This window comes from Eublepharis macularius, chromosome 3, assembly GCF_028583425.1.
Source record: "Eublepharis macularius isolate TG4126 chromosome 3, MPM_Emac_v1.0, whole genome shotgun sequence".
Taxonomy (NCBI): domain Eukaryota; kingdom Metazoa; phylum Chordata; class Lepidosauria; order Squamata; family Eublepharidae; genus Eublepharis; species Eublepharis macularius.
The window spans coordinates 25,762,654-25,776,296 of NC_072792.1; positions in this window are offsets into that span (position 1 = coordinate 25,762,654).

Below are 13,643 nucleotides of genomic sequence, written 5' to 3' on the forward strand. Positions count from 1 at the left end.
TGTGACATCACTTCTGGGAAACCCCCAGAAGTAACATCATACCTTTCTAGGAATTGCCAGAAACTCTATGGTAAAACCACACAGCTTTCAACAGTTCTTAAAGGAAGCTTTCGGAAAACATCTGAGTGACAAGCAGTCACTTAGGAAATGAACTGTGCCTGCTGCCCCAGGAAGAACTGGTGCTTTGGTGAATTCTATTTCTATTTAAATTATAGTAATGATGCATATATTAGCATTTATTACATTAAATTAGCATATGTGATTTCTGCCTTCTTTTGCTCCTTTTTTCTTGGGTTGTTTTTTGGGGGAAAGTGTTCCAAAGATGTCCAGCCTAATGGAAATTGAACTGGGAACCTTAAACTTTGAGGCACAGCTAGTTACTGTGGTCTTGTACATTAAGGCTTCAGAGCTTGCCTTGGGCAGAGTTAGGTAGGGTTGCCAGTCTCCAGGTGGTTGCTGGAGATCTCCCAGATTTACAACTGACAGAGATCAGTTTCCCTGGATAAACTATCTGCTTTGGAGGATGGACTCTAAGGCATTATATCCAGCTGAGGCCCCTCCCCTCCCCAAACCTTGACCTCTCCAGGCTCCACCCCCCCCCCCAAATATTCAGGAATTTCCCAACCTCAACCTGGCAACCCTAGAGCTGAGCCTAGCAACCAGTGCAGCCTTGCAGGCAGGGAAATGGAGGGGGGGGGATGCTGGCTTTGATGCTACATTGCTTCTGGGGAAAACCCCAAAGTGACATAGGGTAGCTCTAGGAATTGCTGGACATTCTTTTCCCCCAAAGTGATGTAGCAACATAGCTGACATCACTATTATTTTTCTCCTGTCATCACAAACAACATTATCCACCCGTATGCAACATTATCCACTCACGTGCTTAGCAAATTGTATGAAATTCTCTAGGTTGGCCAGGTTTCTTGGCCTAGTGCAAATTTGAAAATACCATGACAATCTCATCTCATACATATAACCTCATGAGATGTAAATAAATAAAATCAATTTTAAAACAACCTAAATAGACAATATCATGGAAATATGCAGGCAGCTAGGTCTGACCTGCTGAAACCCTTGGCCTGTAAAGCGAATCTATTCCCCTGACTCCATGATGATGCTCTGGTTGGGCCTGTGGCAAATACTCGGAACCTTGTACTTAAGGTTACCCATAGCATTGCCAACTCTCTGCTGGGAAATTTCTGGAGATTTCGGAGTGGAGACTGGGGAGGGTAGAGGTTGGAGGAGGAATCTCAGAAAGGATAGTGCACCCTCCAAAGTAGTGATTTCCTTCAGAGGAACTGATCTTTGTAGTCTGGAAATCAGTTATAATTCCAGCTTTAATTCTAGGGTTGCCAATCCATTAATGCAATCCCACCCACCCCGCAGTGATGGGAGAATTTTTTTAAAAAATAACCCTTGGCCAATGGTATGATGTCATTTCTGGAGAAAAACCAAAAGTGATGTCATGCCTCCCTCTCTAGGAATTGATGGAAATGCTGTGGTAAAACAATAGAGATTTTGGTGATTCTTAGAGAGGACTGAAGTCAGTTCTGTTTTTTTCCCACTACCACTTCTGGCTGCTGCCCATATCCCCACCCCCGGTCTCCTTCTGGTTCCCATACTTGATCAGATTTGGCAACCCTATCTCAAGCCCTCTATTGAAATTTGGCAGCATCTGGGAATTTGAGGGGGGGGGGGGGTGAGGCTAGGCATCATGAAGCATGAAACTTGATACTACACAACACCACATTTTCACTTCAAGTGACATAACCAGAAGTGACATCACACACAGCCATGACACTCTAGCAATTTCTTAGATCTCTATAGTTTCAGCATAGAGTTTGGGGTACTGATAAGAATGCCAAGGAAATGCACAATGTCACTTCTGGTTGCATTACTTCTGGCTGCTGTTGTGGTGTTGTCACAATAGCACTCTCCCCGCATTTCTCTCACTGCTGTGCTAGGCAGTAGAGGCATGGGGGCAGATAGGTTCCTCCTACTCTGGCTTCCTGCAACCTTTTAGCTGGGCTGTGGAAGACAAGTGGGAAAATTGGGGGAGCACAGGCAGTATCCCAATGCTCTGAAGTCCCTCCATATGCACAAAAAAGTGATGTCAGCATGTTGTCAGCAATGCCATTATGTCACTAGTGAGGCTCCCCCCTTCCCACCTTAAATCTCCCACTGTTTTTCAGCCTTGTCCTGACAATCCTACCCCTACTTATTACTTTGCCTATTCAACAGAGCAACTCTGCATCAACCTAGGTTGCCTTCCCCTTCCCACAGCTTCATCCCAGCAGTTGTTCCAGTCTTATGTTTACCTTTGTCTGAAATTTTGACAGGGCAGAAACTGTGCCTCCCCTGTCCCATTTTTTATAGAAAAAGTGGCAGTCAGGCTTTGAAGACACATGGTTCTGTTATTTCTTAGATTTTAATCCTACTCATTCTGCAGTCCCCCATATTTGATCCTCAAAACAACTAGGTGAGATAGGCTAAGAGAAAGAGTGACTAGCCCAAGATAATCCACCCAGTGAATTTAAGTAACAGTCCAACTCTAAACACTAAACTAAATGGATGTCATTGGTTTTCTGGTTGAGTTTTCACACCAACTTGGAATTAAGATAAAAATCTAGATTAAGGACACATTTTCTTTAAACAAAACATAAATTGAAGTCTAACTGATAACTGTAGAGGACAGCAGGACTAGTGTCTCTCCTCCAGATGTCTTAGTACTTGAATCCATGGGAACAAAACTGGAAATATGTCATGTTAAATGCTAGATTTGGTTTAGAGTTCTTTTTCTCCAGAGCCACTATGCTTGGCTCCAGAGTAACAAGGTCAGTGCCACCATGCCCAGTCATGTAGCAGCACTTGAGGCCCCAGGAGACAGCCAGAAGTTCTCAATCTCATTGAGCCTCCAGGGACTTTTAGAATTTTGAGAACAGGGATTGGGTGCAACCACAAAATGGCTGCTATGAGGGCTGGGGCCAATCACAAAATGGCTGCCATGAGAGCCAATCATAGGCTGATTCTGCACACATTGGATAATGCACTTCCAATCCTCTTTATAGGTCATTTGGAACGGATTTTTTCGTGTGCGGAACAAAAAATCCACCTCAAATGATTGATAAAGTGCATTGAAAGTGCATTATCCAACGTGTGCGGAATCAGCCATAGAATGTTCAGAATTTTACAAGTGAAGTATCTTCCTATGAGGATGGCAGCTGTTTCTGAATGGGTCCTCCCTGCAGACACAATGGTGATGTGTCTTGGATTCTTCTTACCTCAGGTGAGGTGAAGGAAAGCAAATACAAGCTGTTAGCTTTGGGGGAGAGGGAAGTGGGCACCAGGAAACATTGTGGCAGGCACCGTGATACCCACAGATGTCAAGCTGGGCATCACTGAGATACAGTGAATGTATGCATACGATAGGCCAAGAAAACTTCCTGGTTCATGTCTGTCATCTAGCATTCTTTCTGCTTTACAATAGGATGACAATGGCCAGTTGACCAATGAACAAAAGATGATGAACAATGTCCTTGTTATCAAGGTATCTTTCTGCTTTGGCAGTAGTGCTGTTGATTTCCATAATGCACTACCATGTCAATGTCTGTTAATTATACCTGTTGTCTGATAATGTCTACAAGTTACGTAAAAAGGGAGTTAATATGCCACACCTAGTTAGGTATAATGAGGTTGCCTGATTCAAATACCTTCTCCTCTCATGTATTTTTGAGATAAACAAGTTCAAGCAGTTGCTTCAGGAGCCTGTATATTGTCTTTGGTTACCTTTGAAATGTAAATCAGTAGAAGCACCTTGCCTCTCTTAGTCAATGTTGGTTTGATACACTATTAACATGTGAATATAAAGACAGTGTACTTAACCTTACAGAGCAGAACAGATCACGACAGATTAATGAATGAAGAAGAATGAATGAGGACCCCAATGAATGGCCTGGGAAAACTTAAATGTGTAGCACTGAGCAAATTCAGGACCTGTGGATGTGGTCAATGGGAGCTCTATGCATGCTTTCCTGAGTTTTCCCAAGTATAAATGGTATTAAGTGTAATTTATAAGGGAAAAAAATTCCCCAGACAGGATTGCTTCTACATTTTGTAGTTTTCATTGCAGTAAAGTTTTATTACAGTTGGATCCACTTGGTTTCCCACTCATTGTTAAGCATGATATTTGGATGTCGTGTGGTTGCAAAGCTTCATTTAACAAATTTCTATGTCACCTTTCCATCCAAATAGGATCCCTGAAGTGTGAAAGTCCCTAGTTCAAATCTCAGCCTGAATTCACTCAATGGCCTTCAGCAAGATACTATTATCACGGCTTCAAGGATAAAAAATACTGGCCTATCTTATACTGTTCCTGCTTGAATGTCCCTGTGGAATTTCTAGAAATGGGAGTCCTTTAAAGAAGGTGTTTTTGGAAGCTTGGCAGTCAAACTGTGCCTAGGACTGCCAAGATCTTGGAAACATCTTAAAGGATTCCCATCATCAGGTGGGTCCACTTCCAACCATCTAGCAGCAGTTCGGATTTCATGTGTAGCTTGCAACCATTAAGCAATGGAAATTACAGTCGAGTACATATGATTGTTCAGTGTCTTCAGGCAGTCTTTTGAGGCACCCTTGGTGGAAGAAATAGAGGACTTGTTCCCCAGGAACCTTCTCCATGAATCCAGAGAACTTCTGGAAGGTGAGGTGCCCCCCACACACACACACACACTTCAATTCCAGGTTGATCTTGGGTCTTTTCTCCTTCCCAGCCCTCGCCCTTTAGAGGGCGTGCCTCTATAATTTCTGACCTGACTTCTCTTCTTTGCAGGTTGTTGTAAGCACTATTGAGATAATATGTGCAGATTGCTTTGAACTCTTGAAATGAGATATATAGATGCTACACATTAGTACTAATCATTTATATGGCATGGTTAATTTTCAGTGCTTAACTCTGTGTTGGATTGTGACTTATAATGTACAAGGAAGCTCAAATGCACTTTTAATATCCAAGAGTGTTTGCTTACATGACACATCCAGAACACATCCTTAGCCTGTATTTATAACCCCCCCAACTGCACACAGCCACAGAAAGTCTCTGGCCCAACATATGGAGACTGTCTGGCAGGGGGAAGCAGGTACACAATGCTGTGCCTGGCAAGAGCAAGAGCTGTGTGGGTAATACTGTAGCAAGTAATTTCTCCTTATGGGCGAAGGAGGTGGAGATTACTGCCTAAGGTTGTCAATTGGCCGGGGGGGGGGGGAATGTCCTGTCCCTTTAATAGAAGTTTAATACACAGAAATGGACAATTGAAGCTTTTCATGGCAAGGAGCTAAACGTCACCTGATCATTGCTGCAGATCAAATTGATATTAAATGGATAGCTAGACGGACCAGTTTAAAGTTGTTAGCACTAACTATGCCTTGTCAGCCCTGAGCTGGAAACCTCTGGGCATTGGGGGGGGGGGTGGAGCCTGGGGAGGGAAAGTGGTGCCGACACCATGATGTCACTTCTAGGTGTCACCTGGGAATGATGTCACCTGGAAATGATGTCACAGCATCAGCAACACTCTAGGAATCCACCCAGTCCCTACAGTAGAGTACCGAGAGTTGGAGAAGTTCCTAGAGTGTTGTGGTCACCATGACATCATCCCTCCTTTTTTCTCCCACTTGTCCATTGAACAAGGTGAAGGATGCAGAGTGGGGGTGGGAGGTTGCCAACTATATGTGGGCAACTGGTAAACCTACCCCACCACTGGACTCCCTTAGGCTCCACACCCTAACCCAGATGGTTCCACCACAGGCCCCATCCAAATACCAGAATATTTTCTTTTTAATTTAAAGTATTGGCAACCCTACAATAATATGATTTGTAGCAGTTTTTCATATTCATAATTTAACTAAAGACATAGAAACAATAGACCCAGGTATAGTTTGAATAATGTTATATATATATATATGACTGCTGAAATGAATGATAGTGGCTAAGATCCCGCCCCCTCCCGAGTTCTTCCACTGGTGGAAAGATACCCGCTCATAGAGCACAGCTATCTGGCCCCGTACCCCAGGAACAAGATTTCAGGGGGGATTTCAAGCCACTGTAGGTTGTGGGTGTGTGTGAGAAAGTTGCACTGCCTGAGCAGATATCCTTCCACCCACAGAAAAATTCCAGGAGATCATCTAAGGTCATGAATTATTGTTGAGGACTGGAGAACAGAACAGCTCCTCATATCCACAGAAGTTGATTTTGAGTCCTAAAGAAATAACAAAGCGGCACTCTGTATATAATCTTAAGTATATTTTTCTGTACTTCAGGTACCATTTGGAAAACCTGAATGGACAGAACTGCTTGTCCATAAAAGTAGGAATACTTTCAGTGGGGTTCAGTTGACCCTTGTAGACTCGATCCAGAACTGCTGCTAGAGAAGTAAGTTAATGCAGCTGCAAAACTGACTTTCTTCCAACTCAAGCTAGCCCGGAATATGGCCCCCTACATTGACATAGCTCCAACCTGGATTCATGCCATGCTAACATCTAGGCTAAACTACTACGGCACACTCTACATAGGTCTCTCTTCAGAGTCAATTTGGAGACTCCATCTGTTGATATGGGTATGCGCCCACTAGTTAGTTTCTGCATCATGCCAAATTGCTTTTGTTTTGTATTGTACCCTGTTGTATTGTTTATTATTGAGTGTTCTAGTTGTTGATTGTATTAATCTTACACCTTGTAACCCACTTTGAGTCTCAGTGAGAGAGGCGGACTTATAAATAACAAACAAATCATATGAACAAAGTACTACTTCAGCCATTTCCTCCGTTGACAAAAGAAAAATTAAGTCTTTGGTTATGTCCCTCCTTACTTCCTGTTTAACTCCTTAAAATAAAAATATCAGGGAAACTGAGAGGCTACACAAGCACTGAAACACTTCCAAAATGGGACTGAAGGCCTCCGGAACTTTCTGAAAAGAATTGCATTCAAGGCATAGCTTTAAAACAATTCAAATAGAACTCTATTGCGGGGCGGGGGAGAGAAACCCATAAAATACTGATGGAGCTGCCCTTGGGGCTTTTTGGCACTGGGGAATCATACACATAGCCATGGAGAAGTACTAGAAAACAAAGGTCAGCTTTCTAACATAGACATACAAGGGCCAAAGTAGGCAGGCAAAGTAAGTATTGCTATGTCACAGTGGCAATACTTTGAAAAAGGAAGAAGAAAATATTCTATATTCAAGGAACAGAAGAAGAATGGAATGGATTGTGTTAAAAATGCATGGAATTAATTGTATTTGATATACTGGTTGTACTAATATCTCATCTTTCCTCCATAATTTTTTTTAAAAAATACAGGAAGTTTCCCACCCAAACACTGATTAGACCCAGGCATACTTAGCATTAGCAAAATTGTTACATTGTGTGTTTTCCCATCATACCTTGTGATGAGTGAAACTCTGTTGCTCTATCTACAATAAGTGAAATAAAAGAGCAGAACTGATGAAGAAGGGCAATCAGTTGGAGGAGGGGGAGAGAAAACAAACAAAAATGTAGAAAAATAGAATACATCACTAGAAAGGAAACAGATATTTTCATTCCACAGGTAAAACGAGTGGTTTCTTAAAACCTAACAATAAAGCTGAGGTTTGATTCTTGGAGAATCCACACTGAGTTAATCATATGTCTGGACATAATATGAGTCATTGTTTATACTTATTTATTATCTACGTATATATTACTTGGAGTCCTGTGGTACCTTGAAAACTCACAAGATTTTAGTTCAGCATAAAGCTTCTGTAGATGAGAACCCGCTTCACCTGATGCATGGAGCAGGTTCTCATCCATGACAGTTTGTTGGAATGAAAATTTGTTAGTCTATAGCCAAGGGAGGAAAGGTGGCATGGTATAGCCTGATCTTGTCAAGATCCTGGAAGCTAAGAGGGGTCAGTACTTGGATGGGCAGTCTCCAAGGAAGACTGCAGAGAAAGCCAATGGCAAAGCACCTCCGCGTCTCACTTGCCTTGAGAGCCCCTTGCTAGGGTCACTATAAGTTGATTGTGACTTGACGGCACACACACACATATGAGGTGCCAGAAGACTTCTGTTTATTTCTGCTGCAACTAACAAACATGTGGGGATATTACTCGGAAAGTAAATCCTCAACTCTCAGCAGTGCTGGAACGCAGGAGACGGGGCAGGTTGCAATCTGAGTTGCATGTGAGAGCCAGCATGGTATAGTGGTTAGAGTGTTGGACTGCGATCTGGGAGACTCCAGGTCTGAATCCCCCCTCTGCCACGGAAGTTTAGTGGGTGACCTCAAGTCAGACACTCTTTCTTTGCCTAACCTACCTCACAGGGTGGTTGTGAAGATAAAAGAGAAGACAAGAGTCTGATATTAGCTGTTTTGGGTCTCATCTGGTGGAAAGGCAGGCTGTAAATGGCATAAGTAAAAATGTGGTCTATTTGTACTGCTAGGCCTTTGAAAAGGTGGGGAGATTTTACTATTTGCCCCTTTTACTCTGCTCTTTGTGATTTGTAATTACAAGAATAACTGGTATATTTCTGAACTTGTAAGTACATGATTGGTTTTTAATTTATTATTAGATAATTAATGGAGGCATGCTTGCTGAAAAGCTGCAGCAAAAAGCATCTCTGTTACGACCCTTTCTTTCTCTTGGGTAGATTTGGTCTTTAGGCCTTTTATTCTTTCTCTTACACCCTCTTAGTAGATTGCTGCCACCAGGAATTCCAAGATATTTTTTTTAAATTTTCCCTTTAGTAACGTGCCCAAGGGTCAGGCTTTTTCGTGGTACTACGTGGCCCTGAGGAAAGGAATGGGATATTGGAATGACAGATACTCTAGGATTTAAAAAAACAAAGTAAACTTTTATTTTTATAAGAAGCGTATCAGTTTCGTATTATTTCTAAAACTTGATGGTTTCAAAAGGGTAGTGCTCAGTTCTTAAAGTTACTTTACTTAAACCCAGTCACATAGATCTCTCAGGCTTCACACTCAGTTTGCCTGCTTTTGATATTAATTTCTCTCTCAGGGCCAAGCTACACATGACGAATGACACTTGAACAGCAAGTGTATTTCTCCCTGTTCACTTGCCCTCCACTCAATCCACTTGCCGTTCAAGTGTCATTCGTCATGTGTAGCTTGGCCCTCAATTACAAGTAAGACCTTTTCTCAGCTGCACACACAGTTTGCCTGCTTTCTCCTGACTGAATGTTCTTTCACAAACACACAGTTAAGGATTCCACACAGGTTATATTTCTTTCAGACTACATATACAAGCTCAGGCTGCACACAGCTTGCCTGCTTTCTCCTGGCTAAATATTTCTCTCAGAAATCCTTAAAAATACTCGGGCTGCACACAGCTTGCCTCTCTTGCCCTGACTAAATCTTTTCTCTCCCCTCTCAGGGCCAAGCTACAAGTGACGAATGACACTTGAACGGCAAGTGTATTTCTCCCTGTTCACTTGCCCTCCAATCAATCCACTTGCCATTCAAGTGTCATTCGTCATGTGTAGCTTGGCCCTCAAACTGCATTCACTCGGTCCACACTCACAGGGCCAAGGGCCAAGCTACACATGACGAAAGACACTTGCCTGGCAAGTGGATTGAGTGGAGGGCAAGTGAACAGGGAGAAATACACTTGCCATTCAAGTGTCATTTGTCACTTGTAGCTTGGCCCTCAGTCATCAACCAATCATACCACTCACTCATCCCTCTCTTTCACCCCCACTCTTCATCTATACCACACCAAGCATTTAAAGACACATACACACATTTACTTAAAATCATTACAACCTCCTTCTCCTTGTTCCCTTTCTTACCACTTACAAAACTTTCTAAGATCAGCACAATGGAATCAGAATTTTCTCAGAAATGCTTTTGTCCTGCCACCAGCTGCAGTAGCATCTTCCTTCCCTGAACCCTACAGCAACCAACAGAAATATTGTCGAAGGCTTTCACGGCCGGAGAACGATGGTTGTTGTGGGTTTTCCGGGCTGTATTGCCGTGGTCTTGGCATTGTAGTTCCTGACGTTTCGCCAGCAGCTGTGGCTGGCATCTTCAGAGGTGTAGCACCAAAAGACAGAGATCTCTCAGTGTCACAGTGTGGAAAAGATGTTGGCAGGTCATTTATATCTACTCAGGAGGGGTGGGACTGAGCTGAGTCATCCTGTAAGAGTTTCCCAGGGTGTGGAATGCTAATGGCGGGAGGCTTCACTGTATCCTGAGGAGGTTCTTTTGCATATGGATTGGTGCTTGATGTGCTAATCTTCTCTGCAGGGCTATTGTCGAGTATAGAGTGTTTTGTTAGCCTGGTGTTTTTCAGAACAGGAAACCATGCTCTGTTCATTCTTAAGGTTTCTTCTTTCCTGTTGAAGTTTTGCTTATGCTTGTGAATTTCAATGGCTTCCCTGTGCAGTCTGACAAAGTAGTTGGGAGTGTTGTCCAGTATTTTGGTGTCCTGGAATAAGATACTGTGCCCTGTTTGAGTTAGGCTATGTTCAGCCACTGCTGATTTTTCAGGTTGTCCAAGTCTGCAGTGTCTTTCATGTTCTTTTATTCTTGTCTGGATGCTACGCTTTGTGGTCCCAATGTAAACTTGTCCACAGCTGCAGGGTATACGGTATACGCCTGCAGAGGTGAGGGGGTCTCTACTGTCTTTTGCTGATCGTAGCATCTGTTGTATTTTTCGGGTGGGTCTGAATACTGCTTGAATACAACAGATGCTACCATAGCATTCATGCATGAGTTTTTATATGCATGTCTGTGTGTGTGTTTATATGTATAAAATGCATCCCCCACTACCAGCCTTAGAGATTTAACTTTTAGAGTCCCTCAGGGCAGAGCTGCAACAGAATGACTCTATCACGTTTTTAACCAGCTCTTCTTCCAGAGAGCTCGGGGTGACATAAATGATGTGTTTCCTTATTTATATATATTAAACAATTGGTATGCTCAAATTCCCTCAAACCAAGTTTGATTCCCCACTCCTCCTCTTGAAGCCAGCTGGGTGACCTTGGGTCAGTCACAGCTCTCTCAGAGCTCTCTCAACCCCACCCACCTCACAGGGTAATTGTGGGGATAATAATAACATACTTTGTAAACTGCTCTGAGTGGGTGTTAAGTTGCCCTAAAGGGCGGTACATAAATTGAATGTTGTTGTTGTTGTTATTATCTGTCTGTAAAAACAACACAGTTGGTTCAGGGTTCCCTCAACCTAACTCATGTCAGAGGTAATGCCTGTTTTGGTCCTCAGCTACAGCAACCACTCTGTGTGTGTGTGTGCGTCCATGCGTCCGTGTGTGTGTGTGTGAAGGCTTTCTCCCTTCAGATAGAGGCTTAGAAGCTCGGCTTAACCAGGGTTTTTATTTGTGTTTTGAGGTGCAGGAGATAAATAAACACCCAGGTAAAAGCCAGAAGCACCAAATCTGCCTGTGCAGTTTCTGAGAGACAGGGACTGTGAGGTTAAAAGGGGAACTTGCATTTTGGTAACCAGGTCCAGCAAACTTCCTAACCTCAAGTAAACTTTGTGAAGAAAGGAAGTGACAATTTCTCTACTGCGTACATTTACTTTAGTTGGACCTAGTTATAAAGTACTCAGTCTTGTGGGAGAAAGGTTGTAACAGCTGGGTTGTAGTGGAGAGTCACTTGACATTTTACTGTTATAAGCTGAAACATTCCACACCTAACACTTACTTTGTTGCATCTCTTGTTGTTTTGTGTTACATAAAATATGTGGGTTTTTTGGCTTTACATGTTTTATCTGCCCAGTCAAACACCCCAAAAGGCGGGGACTAAATTTACATTGTAAATACAACCAACATTGTTATATTTATGTCTGAATAATTAACTTGTGGGGGACGCAAAGTTAACACACTACCAACCAATCATAAACTCACGTCACCAGTTCTCATAAATGTGGGTGGTTGCTGATTCAAAGAGAAAGAAAGGCTAGTGTGAGGGAGGGCCCTTTTAGAAAAGTTCCAGGCAACTACAAAGCACCCTAAGGCATTGCAAATACAACGTAATCCTAAATATAATGAAATATAATCCTAAATATAATGAAGAGGACAGTTGCCTCAGAGATTCATCCTAATCATCGTCCTCCCATAACCGCCACAGGTATAATGCCATAGAGTCTGTGGTATATTTATTGAATACATTACAACGGAACAGTCTGTTCCCCCTCCTGATATTTGTGTGAGTTCATTTAGTATCATGGGATGAAATCCCTACTGGGCTTAGTTAGAATTTTAGACTGCATGAGTGCCTCGAAAACAGTTGCTCCTATCCCTGTATCTTTTTGCTGATGTTGTTTTGAATACTGTGTAAACCTAAGAGTAGGAACCTGACTGGGAAACAGGGTTGCCAACCTCCCGGTGATGGCTGGAGATTGCCTGGAATTACAGCTGATGTCCAAGCAATGAAGATCAGTTCCTTGGGAGCAAATGGCTGCCTTGGAAGGTGGACAGTATGGCATTATATCCAGCTAAAGTTCCTCTCCTCTCCAAAATCCACCATTCCCAGGATCCATTCCTAAATTTCCAAGAATTTCCCTACCTGCAACTGGCAATCCTTGGTACCTTATGCCTGATTTGAAGGCAAAAGGGAATGTCCTCCAAAGCAGCCATTTCTCCAGGGGAACTGACATCTGGAGTCTGGGGATCAGTTATAATTCTGGAGATCTCCAGGCCCTCTTGGTGGTTGGCAAACCTGTACGTACCCTCTTCAACAACTATTCTGCACCCTTACCTGAAAGCCATCAAAAATGAGAGCCTTCCTTACTGGCTGTTCCACATGAGTTAGTTGCCCTGGGTTACGGCTGCCAGGCCTTCCACTATGGCAGGAGATCACCCGCTGGCAGTCTTTGTTGCCCACTACTGCCCCAAGTGGTGGCAGGAGACAAATACATTTAAACAGTGATGTCAGCTGCATTGCTATGTCATGTAGCTTTAGGAGTAACTGGAAACTATGGTTTTATGACATAGTGATGCAGCCAACATTGTGTGCCCCCCATGTCCCCAACCCTTCTGCCGGTTGCCAGCCTCAGCCTGGCAACCATCCAGCATTCAATGTTGTTGGGAAGCAGAGTTCCCCCCCGACTTCCCCACAGCCTTGTGGTGTATCTCAGCACCTTCCAGGCTTCTCCCAGCTTTTCTACACTCTTTTTGCTGCAGAGGGTTGGGAAAGATTGCAGCACAGCCTGGAATGTTCAGATTTTCCTGGTTCTGCCCACACAACAGCCATTGGTCTCTGTCCTGGTGGTGGCCTATTTCCTCCCCCACATCAGATTTGTTGTTGTTGTTGTTGTTGTTGTTGTTGTTAAAGGCATTTTAATATGCTTTATGAATATACCAATCTAACAAAGTTTGTAACAAGTTGTCTCAATTCCCAGCTTGCTTTTAAAAAAAAATAGTCTTGTTTGTTACACAGATACAAGGGGCAATGGATATATCTCTGCAATGAAAGTGGCTTTACATTTTTTTAAAAAAGGAAACTGATAAATAAATTGTTATGTAGGCCCCAGAAACCTAATCAAAAGATTCCATGTTTGGGCCATTAGCAGAGTCTATTGCTTGGCATAGGAAGTGTGATTATAGGTGATTGTGAGCTGGTTCTGCTGGCTGGTGTGT